Genomic DNA, 25,541 nt, shown 5'->3' on the forward strand with positions numbered 1-25,541 from the left:
CTTAATCCTCTGAGTTTACCTGTCTATGGCATATATCTATTTTGGACTTAAATTATGTGAAGTCAGTTGAACGCAAATTTTTTTGGAAACAATTTTTTTCGTAGCCACCTAAACATGCCCTGTTTTGTTTTTGCACATCATAAAGGAAATCATGAAATGGAAAACCTGTGTCCTTTCTATTTCTATTTATACATCCTATTATAAAAAAAATCACTAATTTCTGTTTATTACAGAAGGCGGTTTAAAATACATTTTATTTCACTCTTTCTGTGGGGTTTCCCTTTACTCTCTATGCTCCGGGTCCAGTGAACTATGGACAGTTCCCCAGAGCATCACGGTCCCTTTCATGTTCCCATTCAACAACATTGGAGTGTCTTTTCTCTCTTCTTATTCTCCTTGCTACATAATTTATTTTCAACCTTTGGGCCTTAGCTTAGCTTTAACCATTTTGAAAAGCCTTTGTTTGACCTCTCATATCTGAGTTACCCACCTGTGTTTCTCCAATTACCAGCTTTATCACATGCTATTGTAATTTCTATTTACTCTGAGTTTTTTTTTTTTTTTTACTAGACTATAAACTCCCCAAGGGCTGAGACCAGATCTTAATTACAGTTCTAACTCTACCTCCTAACATTGACTACCAAATAGTGAATCTTTAACAAAAATCTACTGAGCAAATGAATAAATGGATAAATTAGCTGTCATTTTCTAAGGCAGATTATAATTTAATTTGTTCTCATTGTCTGGTACAGTAAAAAAAGAGCTTTGTTCATGCATGTGACTTTCCCAGTGTCCTGGGAGTGATTTTGTATAGTTTATACTTAGCATGTTACTTTAGGGCAATATAGCTTTTAAGTCTGAGGTAGAAAAGAAAGAGAAGACAATCTAGTATTGGTATAAATCTGCCCTTAGGACCCATTTCTCAGGAAAAGCAGACAGGAATAAGTAGTGGTTGAGGATCTAAGAACAGGCAGGTGTCATTAAGAAAGAGAACAGGGCATCATTTCCACATTCACTTTAATTCCTCTGATATTCCAGCTTGCAAAAGCTCTGGCTTGATCGTTGACTGCCAGCATGTAAGAACTGTGGTTTCTACTGCCTTTATGCAGGAAATCAGTGTGGCTGTATAAGAAGTGAGAAATGGTGTTTCGGTCTCATGAATAAAAACTGTGTATCCTTATGTTGCTGACCAAGACCTGAAGTTTCTAACCAGTGACATAGTCCCAGGGAAATATAAGTGAAAAAGATACTTACTATTTTTTCTTCCTTTTTTCCCTCTCCTAGCTCTTTACCAGTGTTCAATTCAACCCAAGGAACCAGGAACTGAGGAGGAAGGAAGTAATTGACATTCAAAGCCTCTATTTTTAGACACCTTTACACTTTCTTTTGCTTCTAACTAGCAAGGATTTTTCCAAACAAGCTTTTAATTAGCAGGTGAGTTTAATTGATATGTGGGTTTCTCAGAAGGGGAAACGACCTCAATGTGGAGAAGGAGGGGGGAGGGTCTCCATCACTCTCACTCACAATAGAAGACCATTAATTCATTTGCACCTGGATGTTTTAAAGGATCAATTTACTGTAGCAAAGAAAGAAGGCAGAGAATCAAAAGGTTGGAATCTGTCAGAGAAGAAAGAGAGGCACTATAATTTAACATGCTATGTGGATGATTTAAAACTTGGAAAAATATTGCTACTGATGTCCAAATACAGAAACTACCCTATTTGTGTATAGTTAGGTTTTGTCCAAGTGCTGAGAAAAGATTAATGTTTCAAAATCAATGAAGTTATTTTTTCTTAAAGTTGTTAGTCTGAGGAGAGTAAAAAATAAAACAAAACATATTTAAATCACTTTCATTGGTCTTAAAAGAGTATTTTATTAATGTAATTGAATGTGAAGATATTTTAAGTGTTAAATCCAAAACAGTCTTGCTTTTTATGGGGGCAGGAGAGGACACATATCCTGTGTCCAATTTTGTAAAGTGGGAGGTTGCAGGAAGCGTGGGAAGCTGTATATATCATGAATCAGAAACCATTGGTTGCATGAAACAGAGACCAGTCAAAGTAGAAATGTAAGTAGAAAAACAAAAGAATAAATTGAAAGCATGTTGGCTATCTCGCAAAATCAAATCAATGGCTGAAAAGTCAAGCCTCACAAAAGGATAGAAACTAGAGAAGCTCGGAAATCTAGGTAGCAGAAACTAGTAGAGGGATCTCTTCAAGGATCTGCCAGGAGAATGACTCAGGAAACAGGATCTAATCAGTGAAGCTTGAGTCACATACCCACTCATTGACAGGGGAGATGAGATACTTCATTTCTACCAATATCATCAGTGGTAAGAGAGATATAGTTCTTGAAGTAAAAAATTCTAGATGCTGATGCAACTTTTAACCTACTCTAAAACTTTGTGTGTGTAAACACACATGCATATAACATATAACCTATACATGCATTGTGTAGACATACATTCTTACAAAATTGTAATAGTCAAATTTTCTTCCAGTGTTCCTGCCTCCTTCAAAATGAGTATATGTGTTGAACAGGCATGTTGAAGCTCTGTGCCACATCAGACACTGTTAAAGTACATATTCTCCATTAGCCAGAGTGCGAAGTGTGCCTTGCGGAGGAAGAAAATTCTCCTTTGATTACCCGCAGCTAGCAAGCATAAAAAAATGGCTGCACTTTCACCCTTTAAGATGCCATTTCAGATTATTTGATATTTATTCTTAAAAAAGCCTTAAATAATAGCCTGGGCGCTGCTGAGTTCATCACAGAACTGGCAGAGACTTGTATTTATTGTACAAATGGTAGTTACATAGAACACAGAGTCCTAGAAGAGAAGCCGGCTACATACACATTTCTTACCCCTAAACTTCGGCTTTATCAATGGGCCCAACATGAGATTTTTAGTGAGTATTATTACAATAGAAAATAATTCTTTGTTTCTAATAGGAAGGAATAGTTCATTATTTAAGACTGAACCATCCTCTTCAGGATAAATTTTGGGAGCTCTTAATACTTATCATGAGGACTATATTTCCCTTTTTTATTAGGAAGCAGAATGAGTGAGGATGTTTTGAAGACTATTGCCTGACCTCATGGTTAGTCCAAATGGAAATGCATTACTGTCTTTGGCAGAATATTTAGATTTATAACCTGGCTAACTTGGCTTATGTATAGGCACTTTGTGTATTTGTAAGAGAAATCTGAAAAGATCATCATATCCATTTGCAGTTCTGCCTTGTATGATTTGTGGTCATCTCTTTGTATCCTTCTCTAGAATGTTAGCAATGCAAGCTCTCCTAACAAGCAGCTACCTGAGTCTAGTGTGTGCTGACCATAGGAAGGTAGTGAAAATAAGAACTCTTGAATGCTGTATTTGGTGATCCAGCCTCCTAGACTACTGAAAATTAATTGGCCAGATGTTCCCTACCCAACTGTAATGGGAGATAATGTAGGAGACTGAGTTTTCAACCTTCCCCAGGTGTGCACATTTGAGCAGAGAAAAGTGATTATGAGTGACATGATGACAGGTGCAGTGCCCATGTTCCACAGTGCCCTTGTGTATCTGTTATATATTTAGGATTTTTCCCCTGAGGCACTTCAGAGATATGAAAATAGACAAGGAACAAAACTGAAAGACCCTTAAAATAGAAAAAAAAAGCTTGGAAGTTGTGAATATTGTATTATGTGTATATTAATTGTATTGTTATTTAAGGTTATATTTATGCCTATCACTGTTAGCTCTTGTTAGAATTATGTGCCAGGCACTTTGCTAAGCACTTTTCATTTTGCCATTAACCTTCACAGCTTTAGAGGTGGATATTTATATCATCTCTACTTTTTAGATGAATCAACTGATATTCAGAAAGATGGAGTCAATCTCTCACAGTTGCATAGGAAGTAAGAGAGTAGATCTTGAGGCTCTAATGTCAGAACGCATGAGTTTACCTACTAAGCTATGTAGTTTCCAAAATAGCAGGTTTTTCATCTCTCCAAGGCACAGTCACTGATAATCCCATTATCTGCGTTATCTCATTTAACTGTCGCAATCCCCAAGAGAGGTATAAAATACTGTCCCTGTTTCATAGAGGAAGATATAGATGCTACAAGAGTTTGATGAACTTGGCCAAGATCACATGCTACTACAGAACAGAGAAGGTGCTCAAATCTAGTTTTCTCTAACTCCAAAGCCCAGGTATTAACCACAATGAAGCAGTGCTACAGAAAGGATATGTCTTCTGAATGTGAAAACATAACATCATTACTTTGATTTAAGTCCGATTTCCTTTATTGTCCTTACTCACATGTTTACATTCATAGCAAAAGTGATTATCTTGCCATCTTCTCCTATGCAGCATTTCCTTGAGCTTCAATTTTGAATGCAGCCCAAAGCATCCCCTGATTATTCCATGCAATTGCCCCCAAGGACTATTTAGGAAGAAAATGTTGTTCTAATAAGACAGCACAGCTGTCTCAAAGAGCTTTTAATTCATCTTTTTAATAGATGTGGACTTTCCAAAATAATGTCGCCCCCATTTGTCTTCTATGAAAGAAGATATTTCAAAACCAAGAACACCTATCATAATAAACCATTAAGATGACTCCAACCTTTCAGTGTATTTTTAGAATTTCATATTTCACCAAATGTTGTTATATATAATTCATGGTAGTGAGATATGATGGGATATGACAGTTACCTCATTTGTGAAGAAAGACCAAATAACTCATTGTCCCACATCCACAAATTATTTTTGTCCCCAAGCATACAATTCTGCTTTGTTAGTTTCTTCACCTTAATAGATTTTCTTTTGTACATTAATACTTTTTGCAAACGACTGTGACCCTTAATATCAATTTTGCTATCGTGAGAGAAGGAAAATTCCTTCTGGTCTAAAAATGAAGCGTTAACAAAGCAGTCTCTGCCTCTAGAAGTAAAAGGAGGCCTTGAGTGATAATTATTTTATAGGATTTCATTCAGTGTTTCTGTCACATGTCAGACATGTGAAGAGGAAGCCTAAATTTTTCCTGCTTTTTGAGTAGATGCCATCAGCTTCAGCTCAAGGAGGGTATAGGGTTCTATTTCTCTTTCTTTCATCAATTTCAAAGTGTTCTATATTTGGTTCTAACATTACAGTTATATACTTGAGTCTAGAACTTCCAAAAATTAAATTTGGGGGTCTTAATGTAATACTTATGTCCTTAGGGCACTTAAACATATACATGAATATAATTAAATGAAAATTTTTCCTAATCAAATTGCATCAGCATGTTGAAAATATGCCTCACTAAGTTTTGCCTGTATTTTCACTTCCTATTCTTCATAATCATGCATATTTCTTATGGTTTTTAATCTTACTTGGTGTGAATTTTAGTCTGTGATGTCCTAGTTGATTAAATTCCTTGAGGACAGATATTTCCTATTCTTCCTTATTTTCTCAATTTGTTGGACATTCATAAAATCACTTGATAACTCTTTTTCAAATTGAAGTGAAATTAAATTAATTTAATGCTGTTCAAGACACAGAAACAGTCCCATGTTGCTTCCTTAAGGGTAAAGGTCAGTGTCGAAGGAGAAGAAGATGGCAAGTGAGGAATCATTTGGAGGAAATCCTAACTTATGCATTTGTTATTTTTTTTTTAAGAATATTTTCCATGGGAAATAGCATGATGATGCATTGTTAAGCCTTTTATCATGAAAATTTCTAAGCACGTGTTCATAGAATGACTAAAGGTATATATGCATGTTTTTATCATAAATAGCCAATTTATACTAAATAAGTAATACAGAGAGAGCACTTAAATGTACATTTATACATATATAAGCTAGCGTAAAATAACTTGATCAAGGCATTATCACAGATTTATATATTTATGTAACTACATACAATTATCCAGTTATGATAGATGATGGATAGTTGTAGCACATGTGTGTGTGTTCTATTTCCTAAATGTGTGTGTGTGTGTACGTGCAAACACTCATTGCATCGGGCAGCACTGATGGCTTAGCTCTAATCTTTTATGAGCGTATATGTAGGGCAGAGGAAAAAAACATATCCGAGTTAATAGTCCCAGTATCAGCAGTAACCACACCTCAGCTGGACTTCCTGGACTTCCATCTGAGTGCAAAGCTAGTAATAATTCTGAAAGTTAGATGACCACTGGCCTCCACCAAGAGTTCCCCAGAGGAGTTTTCAGAGCCTACTGCAATTGAGAGTTTTAGAGTAGTAAGAGAGTCCTAGTAACATCTGTTGAGACAGCCAAGTTGTTAACTACACCATTTTGCATTAATTCTGGTTACTTTTCAGTTATCAGATGATTAGGACAAATACACAAGCAGCGATTCTTCAACAGATTCTACAAAATTTGTTTGTTTACTGGGACTGGCAGTAGCTAATAGACTTTTACTGCTTACTGCTTTCAATATTTAACATAAAGACTGAGAGGTGGAAAATTGTAGAGATAGAACTAAAAGAAGACATAAAATCAAAGCATTTTAGAGAGGGTGGCAATGGCACGGAACACATTTGGCATGTCTTTGAGGTGCCAGTTCCTCCAGCAGGTATGTTATATCCCTGATCTCATTTAACCCTTATCCTTAGGGGGAGATTGATTGTCTCCAGTTTCCAGATGAGGAAACTAAAATTCAGAGCGATTAAGTGAGTTGCCAGTGCAGTTACTTCTTCTTTTTTTTTAATTTTATTTATTTATTTATTTAACAATTTTGTTTGTTTATTTTTTCCCCCAAAGCCCCAGTAGATAGTTGTATGTCATAGCTGCACATCCTTCTAGTTGCTGTATATGGGACGCGGCCTCAGCATGGCCAGAGAAGTGGTGTATCAGTGCGCGCCCGGGATCCGAACCCCGGGCCACCAGCAGCAGCACGCACGCACTTAACCGCTAAGCCACGGGGCTGGCCCAAGTGCAGTTACTTCTAAGAAGCCTCCCTTTCCCCATCAGAGTTGGAGACAGGTATCCTTGTTCACTGTCTTCCCCTCCCCCAGCCCTCAAATTTAAGCTCCAGGAGGACTGGGACTTTATCTTATTTATTATTGTATCCCAGAGCCTGATATATTCATTAAATGTATTCAACAAATATTTATTAAATGCCTAATATATGCCTGGCACTAAAGAAATAATTAACAAACACAATCATCACTCCTTTCCTCAAAGAGCTGACGTTCTAGTGGAGAGAGAGAAAGAATAAGCATAAAAATTATGTAAAATATATAGGCTGTTAAATGGAGAAAGGCACTGTGGAAAATAATAAAGCAGGGCAGGGGGCTTGGGAGGGAGGGGTCAGGAAATCTTTCCAGAGAAAGTTACATTTGAACCAAGACCTGAGAAGGCGAAGGAGAGAGCCGTGAGGACAGATCAAAGGGAACAGTGTTCCAGAAAGAGGGAATACCCAGTCTGTGGGTGTGGAAATGGACCTGACACGTCTAAGCCCAGTGTGGTTGGAGAAGAGTGAATGAGAGGGAGAATAGTGGGATATCAAGTCAGACAGGTAGTGGGGAGAGGAGGGTGAAAAACTTCTAGGCCCTTGTAGGCAATTCACTGTGAGTGAGATAAGAAGCCAGAGGAAAGTGAACAGAGGGCTTGGTGTGACCTGACTTCCTCTTCATCAGATGATCACAGATTGCTTTGCTAAGAGCAGACTGAAAGAGGTCAAGAGTGAAAGCTGGGAGAATGTTTGAGAAGTATTAAGATAATTCAGGGAAGCATGATCACATATGGCTTAAACTGAGGGTGGGTGGCAGTGATAGTGGTGAGTAGTGTGATTCTGCATATATATTTTAAAGGTAAGTCTGACAGTATAGATGTGGGGTATGCATGAAAGAGGCGTGTCAAAGATGACCTCAAAGAGTTTGGCCTGAGCAACTGGAAAGATAGAGGCACCATTAACTGAGAGCTGATCTATTGCAAAGCAGCATGTTTTGGGGAAAAGATTTAGAGCTGGGTTTTGGGCATGCTAAATTTGAGATGCCTATTAAACATCTTTCCTGAGATATCAGGCTGGTGATTGGATATCCAGGTCATCTGGAGTCCATAGGAGAGTTCAGGGCTTGGGATATAAATATGGTGTCATTACTGTAAAGATTGTATCCAAAGCCATGGGACTGGATGAAATCTGCATGGGGGTTAGGGAGGGCCTGGTAGATACTAGTTCGTAGTTGATACATTCAAGTTATCTGTTTATGAATGAATGGATGCATGCAATAGAGGTGAGATTGGAAGAAACCTAGTTTGACAGCAGAGCCATTGTGATTCTTACTCTTTGTGTAGGTCCGGGTTTTTAGTTGCCATGAAGAGAAAGTCTCTGGTTATTTTAAGCAACAATAACAAAAAAGGAATTTATTTAACAGGTATTGGGGCACTCAGAATTTTTTGAGAACTAGAGAACCAGGCTTGAATGCTATGTAAGCAGAAATAAGGCCTACAATTACACAGCCATTTGAAAAACAGTAAAGTATGTTCGATTTAGCAACAGAGTAAGAATAATGATGGTAATAATGACATTTGATATTAAGGAAAAGGGAATCATTTTTTAATGAATGCCTTCCATTGTGACAGAACATTAGCTCATTTAATGCTCATACTGCTTTTGTAAAATACACATTATTATTCTCACTTTATTGATGAAGAAACTGAGGGTCAGAGGTGTTAGTTAATTCTCCTACGTCACACAAATGGTGAGCATCAGTCTCTGGTTTCCATCCAGATTTGTCTCATACCAAAACCCACACTTTTCCCGTTTTACCAGACTGCCTTTCCAAAGCAACAAGTAAGTGCAGCCATTCAGGAAAAGCCTCAAATTCTTACTGTGAGGTATGTAACACTGATGGCTTATTCCTGGTTAATAGAAAGGGAAACTAGAGCTCAATGACCTGGCCGAGCTCGACAACCTCTAACAGCAGACTTGAAATTTGGCTCCCAGTCTACTAAATATGAGTCTGAGCTTTCTCACCACCGCTCTGAACTAAATTTAGAAAACTAATGATGATGCTAATGAAAATATCTTTGCTTTACCCTTTTGCAAAGGTTTTTACAAGTTATTGATTGCCTTCAATCACCAAAATATGTGAGCGTACTAAACACCTATTTTTATTGATTGTAAAGTTGGATTTTTTTGGACATCTAATGGTACCTTTTTATGCATTTCTGCTCAACTTAAATCCTAGTTATGATAGCATTTTCCCCTGGTAGCATATAATTGCTCTGGATTCTAATAATTTTCACTTTTCGCTTGATTTTTATTTAATTTTTTTCTTAATTGCTTTTACCTCCCTAAACTACTCTTGTTTGGAAATAAGGAACCCTCTCTCCTTCCTCAGGTTCTATCATTCTGATGTGGAGAATCAATCTCTCTTGTCAATATGATATTTCTCTGCCTGCTATGTCATTTATTTTTGTATTGGATTGACTTTCACTTTATTTCTCTGGTCCCTTTTCTTTTAAAAATTTATTTCTCCCTACTGAATCATTTCAATTCAGTGGAATGAGATTTTGCTTGCTTTTTCTTGTTCAACATGTTATGCTTATCATGAGATTAACATCTTTATTTTTTGGCTCTGAAGTCTCTTGAACATTTTCTCTGAGTCATTTTTATTTTCTTTCTGGTCTCCATGGTTCTGTGTTTTTAAAGCTCTTCATAGCCTGTTCTCCACCTATCTACTAGTTTGTCCTGTTTTCCTACATCAGCTTTCTGGGAGGTTTTATACTTCAATTTTTTACATGATGGTATCAGAAATCTTTGCTACCAGGTACAGTCAAAGAATTATAGGTCCTCTGCTCTGTTCCGCTCTCTGCACATGTTTATTAGTAAGTAGATAGTATTGGAAGAGGTTCCATTCTTATACTAGGCTTGTCCAGAGTTATATTTATTAAAAAATACTGCAATCTAAAAGAAACTATATCTCAAAATAAGATTGAATTTTATAAAAATTACTGTTATTCAAGTGGTCTTGGCAACATACAACAAATATTTTTCTGAGTTATTACTACATGCTGAGTTAAGTTTTGATTAATATCTTAAAAGTAAAAAGTACAACAACTGCATACAATAGACATTTTACAGTTTACATTTAACTTTACTGAACAGCATTGATAAACTGGGGCACCAGTTGTGTGTGGTGGACAGAGTGGAACTTTGGAGGTAAACAGATTGGAGTTAGAATCCTGGTTTCACCTCCTTCCAGGGTGTGACTTTCAGGCAAATCAATTTTTCTCATCCTCAAGTTTCTCTTTTTTCTTCAAATTGGGATAATTATATCTGCTCTGTGGATAGTCAGAAGATTAAATGTGATACTATCTATAAATGTTTTAATTCTGAGTCTAACATATTGTAGGCGATCAATAACTTGTAACCATTGTTGTTATTATTTGATATACAATGTCAACATTTCTAGTCTTTTTTTAAATTTGAAATTATTTCCAGAAGTAGCCATGAACTTTCTTCCATCTCTTCAGTTCCAGACGTTTGTCTTCTTCCTATTGTGTTCATTATTTTATAATTATAATTTGAATACATACTTGTATTATGGGAAAAAAATACATAACCTAGAGAAGAAGATTTGATAGCCGTGTCAAGTAGATTTTGCCTTAAGAAAAAAAAACCTTAAAAATGGTTAAATATTTCTGGATTATATCGTCACAAAGTAGGGAAAATCATAATTAAGGGAAGTATGAATAAACCTTTTAGAAATAAAGGTGTCTTAAGAACTGATATGAGAAATTCGTTCAACCAGGAGTTCATGTAACTTCACGGAGTTTTTAGTAATGAAGACACGACACAATTCCCGAGTCTTTATAGGAACCTTCTGCTGATGGCCTCCTCAGTAATTTCACTTCAAGTTAGCTAGTTAAGAATATGACACAAATAAGAGTCCCTTTCTCATAAGTCAAGATTTGATGAAAGGAGAATTAAATTCTGACTCTGAAAGTATTTGCCTTCCCTGTCAACTCCATCTACATCCAAAACCTTTACCATCTGGTCTGACCTTCCCCTTGAGAGTTATTATTCTACTGGATGACTGAAATTTGATACATCCTCTCACCTCAACTTGAGCAAGTCAAAACATCTCTGCCCTTTCTGGCCACTTACAAAAACAATCCCCTAACTACATTTTCTAATGTGTGTCAGTGGTCCCATTGTCTTACTAAGTACTTTAAGTCATCTTTGATTCTATCATTCAGTCAGTCTTTCCGACCTTGTGTTCTAATCCTCTTGATTTCTACTTTAGACCCATAACCAACAATCTTACATGCACATTTTAATTCCACTTGCTTTATTACCAATGAAACTCTGGTAGGAGCTTTTAGATAAAGTATCTGGTCTAATGATCAAAATCACAAACAAATCTATTAACGTGTATAAAAATTAGAGCTGCTTAATATTAGCATAGAATGGCATAAAGCCAGCAGATATGCAGAAACATAACATTATCCCCCCTTCTATTCACTGCTAGGGATTCATTAAAAACTTGCCTTAAAGATGAAGTGTTTTGGAAGCCCACAGACACCTACACATAGACTTTCTTTTGTTCCTTCCTTATTCTAGCTCTGTAGTTCTAAAAATTTTATCTGTTAAGGAATTTATTCTTTAGGGTTGTATACAATACCATCACATGAGATGCATTTCCCCCATGCTGTAGTTTATGAGAGATTTGAATAATTTTCATGACTAATTTTGCCAATCTCTGATTTTTGCCTCATATGCTAATTTGAAATCTAAGCACTGCTTAATTTTGGACTCTGGGGTCCCATTCTCACCTACTTAGGCGGCTGTTTATTAACTACAGAATAAATTTCATGTTCTTTAATCTCTTACCCAATTCTTCGACCTCATCTTTTATCCTTCCACAGACCTTCAAGAGCATCACATCAGGCCTGCTCATTTTTCCCTATTACTGATTGTGCTTCTGCTTTGGAAACTTGGTGCAATCCCCTTTATCTGCAATAATCTCCCTCCATTTCCACCCAAAGAATTCCTACCTATCTGGTAACTTTCAGTTAATCACCTACAGCTAGAAATAGGGTCTCCTTCCTCTGAACTGTAACACTTGGTTTCCAGCACACTTTCATCACTTACCTCCACCATGCTCCCTGTGGAAAAATGAGCAATGCAGAAAACCAGGAAAAAGAAAAAAAAAGACTCATTATCTCTCCCCCAGAGATAATCACTATTAACTCAATAATGTGCCTTTCTTGATTTTTTCTTGCTTATACACCATTATCCTCCTCATAATTAAAAGGAGAAAAGTAGAAATTCTATAATTACCATATTATATGTCAGATACTATTTTAAGATTTTACAACCACTATATTTTGTAATCTTCACAACTGCTATAGGAGTATTTTATTTTTATCCTAATTCAATAAAAAAGAAACCTGAAGCTTAGAAATGTTAGAGCAGTTTCCCAAGGTCACGAAGCTACAAAGGGTAGAAAGTGGATATGAGCCCACATTTGCTTCACTTCAGGGTCTTGAATCTTAACTACAACACAATGCTGCCTCTATGTACATGTATGTTACTATATATAACTACAACAAAATTCTTTTTTTATATATAAAAAATAAAACTTTAAGAAAAAGTGGAAAAATGAAATTTCTAAGACTAAAAATCAAACTCTATATTGAAGAGACTGTAGTGAATCATTATCTTAAAAAGGCAGACTTGGGGCCGGCCCTGTCGCCTGTTGGTTAAGTTCAGCTTGCCCTGCTTTGGTGGCCCAGGTTCAGTTCCCAGGCGTGGACCTACACCACTCGTCAGCTGCCATGCTGTGGCAGCAACCCATATACAAAATAGAGGAACACTGGCACACGTATGAGCTCAGGGCAAATCTTCCTCAAGCAAAAAGAGGAACATTGGCAACAGATGTTAGCTCAGGGCAAAGCTTCCTCAGCAGGAAAAAAAAAAAAAGGTAGACTTACTCATAAGAATAATAATTATGATTCACACCTGTATGATGCTTACCACATGCCAAGCATTGTTCTACATATTATATACATTAACTCGTTTTGCCCTCACAATAACTTTATGGGAGAAGTACTATAATTTTCACCATTTTACAGATATGCAAACTGAGGAGCACATGAGTTAAGTGATCAACCTAAGGTATTGGGATGCCTCAACCTACAAGAGAGCACTACACACACACACACACACACACACACACACACACACACAGTCATGTGCCACATAACGATGTTTCAGTCAACAACAGACCTCAAGTATGCTGGTGGTCCCCGAAGGTTAGTACCGTATAGCCTAGCTGTGTAGTAGGCTATACCATCTAGGTTTGTGTACATACACTCTGTGATGTTTGCACAATGACAAAATCACCTAGTGACACATTTCTCAGAACTTATCCCTGATGTTAAGTGATGTATATGACTGTGTGTGTGTGTGTGTATATATATAAAATATATATTATGTATTATTGTATTATATATAGTTACATATAACTAAATATTTATGTATGTATATATAACTTTTACCTTCTAACCTCCTGTTTTTGTACATTTTTCTTAATATAACCACAGTGTGCTTACCTTGGCCATAACATGGCGTTTAATATGTAATCAGTGGCTCAAAAGTGGGAGGATGATTCTTGAACCAGTTTTGTTTGCAGAAACAAGGCACTAACTTTAATTAACTTTAACTAGGACTGCTTATAGCTCTATGTGAGAAGAGACACAAAAAGGGCCATTAACTCTGAACATCATTTCCATATTTTTGTCTCTGTATGCCCTCAAGATAGTACTTTTTCCCTGCTGTTCTTTGATTTTTGCTTCTTTTTCCATTTTTTAAAATGTATTAGCAACGAGTGTGAGTCTAAAATTAGTCATGTATCCATTGTAGCCTTTTAGTTCATCTAAACACATTATTTCTGGGGAAATGGTAGAGAATTTTGAGGAAAATTATATTTTAAAGGTTGAAAAACCTTGTTTTCAGGAATCCCTTCATCCAATTCATGGGTAAATTATATGGTCTCGATTTTTTCTGAGTGTATGTAAATATGTGTTTGAAAGATGTTCTTCACCAACTCTAACTCTAAAACAATTGTCTTAAACATGCTAACAGCAGAATCTGACTCTCTCTGTAACTTACGCTTACCTGCCTATGGTTTGGTAATATTGAATGAAAACCACTAACTTTCAAATATTTAATGTGCAGTTGTAAAAACCTGCTACATGATTGCACATGCAAACATTTTCTGAAAACAAGTATTTAAAATTACTTTTTACTATTTTCGTTAACCACTAGACTTTGAAGGAATACTTCAATGACAGCTGAAGCGAGACATTTAACAGCCACTGTCTTTTTTGTATTCTGTGCCAGGCGCAAGGACTCTTTTCCTCTTGAAAGTTTTATCATGTCCAAGGCTATTAACATTATGAGGATAGGCTGAAGCATGAATAAATCCTGAGACTTACTGATGATGTCATTACATTGGTCAATAAAATACATAGAGAGAAGGGCTTCCCACGCTACCAGGCTCGGCTAACTAAATCAGGATACATGAGCAATTAACTCTTTAATTAAGATGAATGGGTGACATTAGCCCTCCTTAAACTCTGCTCGTCAGCATTTACAAATAGAAAAAGACGGATGCCTCCTTCCCAAGAAATGTAGGTTTTATTTTTCATTCATTGACACAGTCTCATTCTTCCTTCCAAAGTATAAAGTGGTCAGAGATATTTTAACAGGTTCATTTCATCAGTCATATCTCTTACTCTTTAAAGACCCCATATTGGAATTTGTTACATTTTTTACGAAGCTAGCTTTATCACTAATATTATGGAACACAGTAGCTTTGCCTTTTTCCTCACTGCACACAAGGAGGAGTCATGTGAGAATCTCACCGATGAATGCAGCACAGCATTGAAACAGTATCTATCCATTTGTTCTTCCTGCATCTATTCATTGTCATCTGCTACTTTGCCAGTAACTTAGCTCAGGACTAGAAGTCTAGAGATAGGTGTTCCAGTTCTGTGGTGTGTCTGGTTAGCCTGTGACCCTAGGCAAGAGTGTCTCTGGACCTCTGTTTCCTCATCTGTAAAATTTGGTTACTGGAGCAATTGATCCTGAAATTCTCTTTCAATAATATTTAAAATAGTAAAAAGGAAAACAAAGGTATGAATCATTCTAAGAACAAAGTGTCTAAATCAGCACTGTCCAAGAGAAATATAAGGTGATCTGTATATGCAATTTAAAATTCTCTAATATCCACATTTTAAAAAATTAGAATTAATTTTAATATTTTTTTAAACCAATATATACAAAATACTATTTCAACATGCAATTGTGTATATACATATACATGTATATACATATACACACGCATGGTTACATGATCTAGTTTATATATGACATATTTTATATTATTTTTTGTACTAAATCTTTAAGATCTTAGAGCACACTTCAGTTCAGACTAGTTCAAAAGCTACATGTAGCTAGTGGCTACCATATCGGACAGAACAATTCCAATGTTAACAAATATAAGAACAAATAGAAGTATACCTCTTAAATATTTGTCAATTAAGACTAAATTTTTTAAACAAAAATTTGCCCAATATATAATTTTTTGCCAATTTTAAAACCAGGTAACTATCCAAAAAATAAATAAATAACAAAACTTGGATTGTCCATAGGCAATAGAATTTCTCTAAATGAATATGATTTCTTATAAAGGGAATAATCACTATTAAGCAAATCCATCTACCACTATGTGGGATAAAATGAGAAGACCCAAGTGCAGAAAAGTGATGATGTCCTATTAACTTTCCCACTGTAAATTGTAAGTAGCATGTAGTCTTTGTTTACAAGACCCTCAGCTACATGGTTAGTGATACTGACAATCGAATGGATCAGATGTTCTAATCAATAGACAGGTACTATCTAGACCATATAGAAATGAACCATTTAAAGTGAATCTTTTAAAAATTTCATTATTTATTCTATATCTTAACTTCATTTATATTGTAAATGGAAATCTTTGAATTTTAGGGATAGCGACATGTCCATCTTTTCATATATAGCATATTCTACTTTAGCTGATCCCATTTTTCTGGTTTAACTGGACTCAATAAATATTTATTGAGTTAAAAAATACATTGAAGTGTAGAAAAATATTTTGTTTAGAGATTATAGATTTTGACCTTTGCAGCTTCTTGGTCATCTCACATTATCTGGATTTTTTTCAATTTGAGATATTTCCTCTAATAGATAGTAATAATACTAATTTTAACCAAATTATATTTAGCTTTTACTAAGTGCTAGGTACTGTGCTAACTGTGTTGTATATTTTATATAATAGAATCTAACTTGTGTTTAAAGAGTAACTGAAAATCAACCTCTCTGATTCTGTCTCTAAAAAACTTCTTCTCTTTATAAACACTATGAAACGTTATAGATGCCTTTATTTTCTATATGAATGAATGCATATCATTGATTTAAATTACCTAAAACAGGAGGTAGAATGCAGAAATCATTCAATATTTATTGAAGAAATTATTTAAATACATTATAAGCTTTCAAATAAGGCAGTCATTGGGAATATCTGCTGAGTGCTGTCCACGTGATAGACTATTTTTAAAGTGAATGAAATAAATATTTAAAAAACTAAAAAAAATCTTTCTATATGATGGACCAGGAAACGCAGGAAAGGTGGCATTCCAGGTGGGTTTAAAAGTAGAACTTTTCCAGATATGTGTGTCACAAACCAAGGAGATACAGAAATAGGAGAGCACGTGTTGGGTTCTTTTGTGAGTAGCCTCTGAGCTTAAGAATTAGCACATAGTGGGAAGTGGCAGAATCTGAGGGTGGAAACATGCATGTATGTACGTCTCATATAGAATTTTGCCTTTGTCTTGTAAGCAACAGAAAGTGATTGGAGGTTTTTAGGTAAAAACATAAAATCAGATACCACACAATAATTGTGGTATCAAAATGGTGGATGACTTGAGAAAGGAAAAGTGTAATTGCAGTCCACTGCAATAGTCAAGGGTGAAGATGACAATCCAAGAAAGCCTGAAGGGGTAGATGTGAGGGAGGAGAGGATTCAAAACCATTTATAAGGCAGATTCCCACAGGGCTTGTTAAAGGTAGGTGAAGAAAGGGAGATATCAGGTATAGCTCCAAAAAGCTCTAACCAGATGAATGCTTTATTGTTAAATATTAAAACTACCCTGGACTTAATTTCATCATTTTTTTGGTTTCAAAGATACTTTCAGGATTTAGTAATATTCCCTGTCAATTATTTGAGCAGTAGTTTATTGTAATGTTGTGGAAAATACCCTATACAGGGAGTAAGAAAAACTATTTAATATACTGCCTCTGCAAATAATGCACAGGATTCTTCACTCTGAAGAGATCAAAGACAAGTGTAAGGATCAAACCTATAGACAGTCTGGTTATGGAGAAGTCACTTAACTTCCCTAAGTCTGTTTCTTCCATATAGTCTGGTATTCGCAGGAAAAATTAGTAATTAAGCACGTGTGTTTTAAAAATCAGTCACAGTAAATATTCTGGAGGAAGGAGCTTAAAATCATCCCAAATGTTCCAGAAAATATAAAAGTTAGTTAGGATTCTAATGAGATTGAGGAACATAAAACAAAACTATATGTGCTTTTTCTCAAATCTTCCCAAAGAAAAAGGTAATTAAAGGGTCAGATTAATCAAAATCACAAATTGTCAAATCTCTATTTATAGTAATATAGAAATAGGTCATCATTATGTTCCTAATGATGTATTATGGTATCACACTTTGGGTTGTAATCAACCAGTTATCAGACACATGACTCTTTTGGGTTGTGGGAATATAGACCAGTGACTTCCAACTGAAAGTAGTTGCCCTCCAGGAGACATCTGGCAATTTTGGGTTGTCATGACTGGGGATTGTTGCTAACATCTAGTAGATGGAGACCAGGGATGCTGGAAAAATGATACATATGCATAGGACAGTCACTCTCCACCACTACCAAAAAATGATCTGGTCTGAAATGTGAACAGTGCCGAGGTTGAGAAATTTTTGATATAGACCATGTACAAAGTGTCTTAGAAGTCTCTGAGAGGTGCCGTCATAATTTGTAGAGAGTTGTTTAATAGCTTAAATTAAAACATAATCAAGTGGGGCAATTCATGAATGGAGTGCTCTGAGATACTCAAAGGGAAGATGGGAATATAAAGTCTATATTACTTCATATTCTCTGTCAGTAAGCATGTTTTTCCCTGCTTGTAGGACAAATTCTATTTGAAGTCATTATATGCTATTTAGCATTTTCTCTGAGAAATTGCTTTAAAAAAATCCAAGGTGAAGTTGTAATACCAGGGAAAACAGAATGCAGAGGGAATTGGCAAGTTTTCCGCTTGGGAATGATACCCACTAATGTGGTCCATTTATATCCATCTGCTCAGGAAAATGAATTTAACTTTAGAGCTAGGGTCACAAACTTAAATGCTGAAGGCAAGGATGTTACTCAGCACCAGGAATGGTCACTTCCACATCAGTTGGAAAATAACCACCGCCTCAAAATTCCCAAGCGACCCCAAGCTTCCCCAGATGTCCTGGGTTATTTACTAGGACCTCTCTAACCACTCTGCACACAGTCCCACAACAAAACGGTGAACTCAGCATAGCAGGGGGCCTCAGGACACTACTTCTAGGTGTAAAACAAGGGCCTGCAATAATTCTGATTGGTTGTGCTGTTAAATATCTATCAGTCCAGGTGAAGTAAATGGGTGGAGTGGCTCAGGTGTAAGATGCTATGGGGATGATGACATTGAGCCTCACTGAAGAGTATACACTCAGGAATGGTGGGGACAGTGGGGCACTGGATAGAACATGCCCCTGTAAATATGAGCAGTCAGCTCCAGCAGATGGCTGCCGTGTGAGAATGCAGGTCCAGAGTTGCCAGCTTTCTCAAGAGAAGCAGTGAAATCTAATGATTTTTAAACATTGGCAGTTAATTCAAATGTAAAACACTATTCAGTCCCCACTGCAGCCTATATAATCCCTTCTGGGGATAACCTGTGGCCAGCAGTTTGCAAATTCTGCTTTAGAAGGATGGTGAGAGGAATGTCTTGATTCTCAGTTCCAACATGGAATCATTTCTCAGACTACAAGCCTCCTCTCTCCAACACTAAAAAAGGATTTCTCTGAAACATCATTTCAGGTGAATTCAAACTGCAGCTGGTATTTGAGACAACAATGGGTCTGCCTCTTAAGGAGCCAGACAATTGACACTTTTGGTTGTTCCTTTTAAGGCATAAAGCTCCCAACTCCACGTGACCAAAGAAAGAGCTGCTCCGTGTACTCACATGCCAATTTTGCAGGAAAGCATTCCTTATAGATAGCTTAAATATAAGCTTCATGTTATGCTCAGGTAGGTATGAAATGCAGGGACTATATTTATGATTTTACCTAAAGAAATGCATCAAGTAAAGAACATGGTAAATATTCTTTTCTGAGTAGATGTTACTAATAAAAATACCTGATGAAGCAGTTTAAAATGAAACCAGCTAGGGGCTGGCCCGGTGGCACAGCGGTTAAGTGCGCACACCACTGCGGGGCCCAGGGTTCGCAGGTTCGGATCCTGGGTGCACACTGATGCACCAGTTGTCAAGCCATGCTGTGGCAGCGTCCCGTATAAAGTAGAGTAAGATGGGCCCGGATGTTAGCCTAGGGCCAATCTTCCTCAGCAAAAAAAGAGGAGGATTGGCATAGGATGTTAGCTCAGGGCTAGTCTTCCTCACAGGAAAAAAAAAAATGAACCCAGCTAAAGATGATACACACATTTCACTTAATGTTAAAGTCTGGAAAAGAGAAATGACTCCATAATTCTGTTCCCAAATAATTGATCCTCTAAAGTGTGTCTCTTTTTTGCTTTTTTTTGGTGAGGAAGATTGGCCCTGAGCTAACATCTGTGCTAGTCTTCCTCTGTTTTTTGTATGTGGGACGCCACCACAGCATGGCTTAATGAGCGGTGTGTAGGTCTGCACCTGGGATACAAACCCACGAACCCCAGGCTGCTGAAGCAGAGTGCTCAAACTTAACCATTACACCACTGGGCCAGCCCCAACTTTTTTGCTTTTTATTGATACCTCATTCAACTTTTTGAATATTGGGGGACATTTGGATTACTTAAGAAACTGTTTACTGTCCCATCCCAATTTTAGGATCTTTATCCCAGAGTGATAATTTGTGTAACAGGATTATGACAAATATTTCAGTGAAAACACTGAAAAAGAAAAGCATCAAGTTTTCAACATAGGGCCTAATTGTAGAAGTCTTTGTTATGAAGCTGAGCCTGTGAGGGGACAAGTAAACTACCTGAAAGGTAGGCAACAGGCATGGGGGTTAAAACTGACTCATTTTCTGTAGCCAGGTATGAAAATCCAAAAAAGGTATAAATGGAATAGAGAGGGTTCGAATGAGCAAGGGCCACTCAGTTCACAGCAACAATCATATCATGGATGGTTGCTCCTGGAAGGTTCTTTATAAAAAATAACCTTCAGCTCTTCCCTGCTATAGCAGAGGAAATCGAGGCCTAGAAAGGTGATGTAACAGAAGCTTCCAGAGGGACAGAGCTAGTTTTCTGATGGCTATTTTGTTTGTTGTGTTTCCCTCTGCTGCCGTATTTCTTGTGGCCATTACATATGATGGGGTGAGAAAATAGGAGAAGAAACCCTTGGCTGGGTGTGTGCGTGCACATGTGTGTGTGCCATTTGTTGGTAATTCTGTTCATGTGTTCGAGGCAGAAGTTGCACCCAAGAAGTAAAATGAGATTTTAGTATTTTAATAATTCTCAACTCTCTCTCATGCTGAATAAGTCAAGAGATGTTAGTATTCACAAAAACCTATATTGGTTCTGAGGAACAGAAGGTTTTCAAAAAGAAGGATGGAGTATTAACTGAGGGCCTGTTGTATGCTTTCTCTTAACATATGTTATTTAATTGTAACCTTACAAAAGCCCAAGTCTGGGACTCAGAGAAGCAAAGTAGCTTTCATAAAGCCGTGCTGTTGATCACTGGCAGAGCTGGCAGTGTGGCATAATGGATAGAGTGTGCCTCTGTAGCTCACTGCTTGGGTTTGAACTGTAGGCTCCAGCACTCAAGATGGAAGCCCTTGGGCTACTTACTTGAATCTCTGAGTTCCCTCAGCAAAACAGGAATACTAACAGTTCTCACATCGTTTGTATAATGGGAATAAAAACTCATAGTAGTAACTCGGAAGGTTGTTTGCAACATTCAGTGAAAAATCCATGTAAAACATTTACCTCATGTTTGGTCCATAGTAAATGTTCAGGAAATATTGGCTGTTATTATTGTTACCATTATTCCTGGGGTTCCGGGATGCATGCATTTCTCCCTGTAGCACAATTTTCTCTAAACCTCTAATCATAGTTTACCACCTTGCATATTATACTGATATGTTAAAATTTTGTATTGAAGATTTCCATTTTCAAAGATCAGGCATTTTAGCAATAGTTTATCTTCATAATGGGTTTCTAATGAAGAAAATGTTAACAATGCTCAGTTGAAAATTAGGCTGGGTGACTAAACCCAGAATACCTGAACACTCCCTACCCTTTTACTAAATTATGGACACCTTGACCACTTTCCTAATGTGATGCATGCAGATTAAGTCTCTTGTTTATTGATTGGCCAAATATATGCAGGGTGAATGTATGCTACTTCATCCTTGGCTCTTCCAAGGGAGACTGTTACCATGGTAACAAAGGCATCCTTTGACTCCTATTTCTACAGAGTTATAGAAATGCTTCTTAAAAAATACTTGTGACAATATTTAATGTCGAATCTAAAGTAATTTTTCTCATTGTTTGGGGAGCAAAACTGATTTTCTCCGGGCAAAGTTTGTTTGGCTGCCCAGATGTACTGTTTATAGTAATGTGTTCCACCAAATTTCTTTAAAAGCCAGTTAAACGTATTTTGTCTTAACTTCTAATCTAATTTCATCATTTGGAAGTGCCTCTTGCTGCACCGTGCCTATTTTGATTTGGAAATAGTGCACATTCCGTCTTTGCTATGTTAGGGTGAGGTGGAGGGCAACAGAATGAATCATTTGATTTCTTGTATCAGAGAACAGTACGTGTGCTGAGGGAGGGAGAACATGTGCTCGTGTATGTTCAGGAGTCTGTGGCTTATTCTAAAGCTGAGATTTTCAGGTGGCAGCTGGTGCCTAGTTTATGATTCCAGTGGTTCAAAACCCATTCTTTCCTAAGAGACATCTGTTTTAATTTTTTTTTTAATTAAAAATAACTTTTGTTGTTCTCATTTCAAGAACAATACATGATCATTTCAAAAGATTCAGAAAATATAGATAAACAAAAGAAAGACGCCCATAATCCCACTTTCTAGAGATAACCACTCTTACTGTGGTTGTATCCTTTCAGAATTTTATGTGTTTATACATATATTTTATTTCACACAACAGGACCGTATCTATTTATTATTCTGTAACCTGCTTTTTTCTTTTAACCATGCACTGGGACTGCTGACATGTTGAAAGATCACTTCTAACGCTTTGTGTTTAATGGCTGCAAAGTTTTTGTATGATATTGGTAAATTGAATTAATACTCATCTGTTGAATATTTAGGTGGTATCTAGATTTTCCTTAATTTATGCAGAATTATAATGAATTTCTTGATGTGTTAATCGTTGTATACACTTTTTATATACATTTAGGTGAGAAAAGATAGAGATAGATTCTTGTATCTTACCGGGATAGAAGGGATATGAGGGTGTGTTTGAGATGGCTCTTCAGTATGCCTCCACTTCCCCTTAATGAGAGGACGTCCAGACACCACTAATAATGTCTACATCCAGGAGTCATAGCAATGAGCTTGACATCAGCTCATCCTCTGTGACACTAAGCCATTCAAATATTGAACTCTAGCTTCAGTTTCCTAGGATCTTGGGAGGAATATTTGCTTCTTTTATTTATTCTATAAACATTTATTGAAAATCAATTATATCCTAGTACTCTGCCATCCTTCGTGAATTACACCACCTACCCATACCTCATCCCTGACTCCACTGTGTACCAACATGTACACAAGCATTTAAATTATAGCATGTTCTAAAACAGCATGGGCTTTCACTTGTGAGACTCAGGGTCTGAATCCCAAGTCTCCCACTTAATAGTTAATTAATATTTCTGAGACTCAGTTTTCTCATCTTTAAAGTTGTGAAAATAAAACCTATTTCAAATTTTGGGTTTTTTTTCAGGATTCAGTCACTTAATATATGGAAAGTGTTAGGCTTAATGCCTGATATGCGGTAAGATAACGACAATGGTGATGCAAATAGCAATAGGAAAGCATGGAAGAGGAAGCCACTCATCCTTCCTAGGGGGATCGGGAAGGCATCCAACGCCCAGTTCTGTGCTTAATAGACTAAGCACAGAGCTGCAAGTTGAAAACTCCATGTCTCAGTGCCAGCTCTCCATGACTCACTGCCTGACCTTGGGTTAACCACTTAGTCTCTCTCTGCCTTGGTTTTCCTCTCCATAATATGAGCATAATAACTCTTACCCAGCTCACTAGGGCAAGGATGATTAATCAGTGTTTATAAAACTCAATAAATCCTTTGGGTATGAAGTGCAGTGAGGTTGGAAAGTATTACTATTAGCTGCTTTCTTAATATCTAAACCAGCATGCCAGGGACTGCTGAATGGAGTACCCTAGAGTTATACCCTCATCCTATATCATTGTCAAGAATCTCAGTTCCTTTAGCCCTGCTCTTGCAGATATCAGTTTTCTAGTGCTGTAATGCTCACTCTTCAACAAGGAACAATCAATTTCCTGCTTATACCCAAGTGCCCATAGCCACCCACACCCATAAGCAATGTTTATTCCTTTAACAAATATTTATTGAACAGTTGGAAGGTACTGTACTGGATACTGGAGATACAAGGATGTATAAAAATCAATATGGCTCTTACCTTCAAGGTATTTCGTACCTGGTGAGTGACCCAGACTAGTAACTGGCAGTCCTATTACAGCCCAAGTGCTCTGGTGGAAGATATACAGGGCCCTAGGGGAACACTATGCACATTTGTAGTTAAGGAAGTCTTCCTGCTAGAAGTGATATCTAAATGAAAACAGAGAGAGAGGCAATCTTATAGCTGGGGAAATCAGGGGGAAGGGGAGAAAAAAGGGAAAGAATGTCCTAGGAAGAAAGGAAATTATTATCAATGCACCGCAGTGAGAGTGAGCAAGATCTGTTAAGGAAATTGAAAGAAGGTTCATAGGATTAAAGCTCAAGAAAGGAGAAATGTCATATAAAAGGATACTTCCAACACAATCTAGTTCCCTCTTTTGATCAGGCTAGCCTCTTGACCTGACCATTGGTACCGTGCATTTAATGTACCTCACAGCCTGAGATCCTGGCTTCTCTCCAGCCTAGACATCTGAAATGACTGCTTCCTCAACTCTTGGACGTCAGTCTCCCAGCCTTTAACCTCGTCTGAGATTCTTAGTATTGATACTAATAAACATTTTTTTTTTGGTCTGCCTACTTGCTATTGTCCAATCCCTATCTGACTTTCCTTGTAGCTACTGTATGTTCTTTGTATAGCTGTCAGTCTCAGGGATGACATTAGAGTAAATTAGGAACCCAATTTTTAAAAATTGAAGCACTATACACATACAATGAGAGGACAAAAAAAGTGGGAGAGACATATCTGGGAAGAGTTAAGTTGAATGTCACTATGGTACTCCTATGTATAACTATGAAAGCAATATGCATGACTTAGTTTTCTTCTATGCAATGCATATTGTATATTAATTATGCAAGCATACAATAGAAAGTCCTTGAAAATAGCACCAGTAAGTATATATATCAAAACCTAAATGACATAATGAAATCTTAGACAGGAGGTGAGAATTATATTGAAAGAACTAGACCCCCAAAAAGAGAGAAGAAAAAAGAAACTTGTCAGTAATAAAAACGTGGTATAAAACTTTAATCAACATCAGAGTTAATCACCTCATTTGGTCACTGACAGTTCAATGAAGTTTCTGTTTTAAAATCATGGGCAAAGCAGACTGCCAAGTTTTATTTGTCATCTGATAAAAGTTGAGCTATAGTCCGAGATGGTGGAAAACCTTTCTTGTTGGGTTTACCTCTTTAATCTCAAATGAAAACTGGCACTCCATCTGGATAATGTTCAACGTGACACATTTTGGGAGCCATCAACTACCTAGCCTTACAAATCAAGAACACTGATTAAATAATCAAGATTTCTGAAAAGCCTTGAGGGAGCTATACGTTTTTTGCATCAGTAATTGCCATTCTGTTTGTAGCAGAAGATGTTTTTGAGCTCTGGATAAGAACTTGTGTTTTACATACTGGCATTGAGTATCTTATTTGTGGGTTAGCAGGAGTTTGACATTCTTGGAAGTAATATGATAGCAAAGACAGAAATTGTGGGATATAAAAAATGTCTTTAATGAAATTTGTCACTAAGAAAATGAAACAAGATAAGTAATTATTTGGTTATTTATTTTTTAGGGG

The 25,541-nt window shown here is 36.8% G+C and overlaps 1 long non-coding RNA gene across 1 annotated transcript in view; it reads left to right on the forward strand.

Moving 5' to 3' along the window:
- Nucleotides 1–1,288: 1,288 nt before the first annotated feature.
- The window catches only part of LOC131408620 (uncharacterized), a 352,918-nt gene continuing 328,665 nt past the window's right edge, over nucleotides 1,289–25,541 (forward strand). Inside the window, exon 1 of the long non-coding RNA XR_009220797.1 lies at nucleotides 1,289–1,434. This is a non-coding gene — a long non-coding RNA (uncharacterized LOC131408620). The remainder of the gene's footprint in view (nucleotides 1,435–25,541) is intronic.

Source organism: Diceros bicornis, chromosome 1, assembly GCF_020826845.1.
Source record: "Diceros bicornis minor isolate mBicDic1 chromosome 1, mDicBic1.mat.cur, whole genome shotgun sequence".
NCBI lineage: Eukaryota > Metazoa > Chordata > Mammalia > Perissodactyla > Rhinocerotidae > Diceros > Diceros bicornis.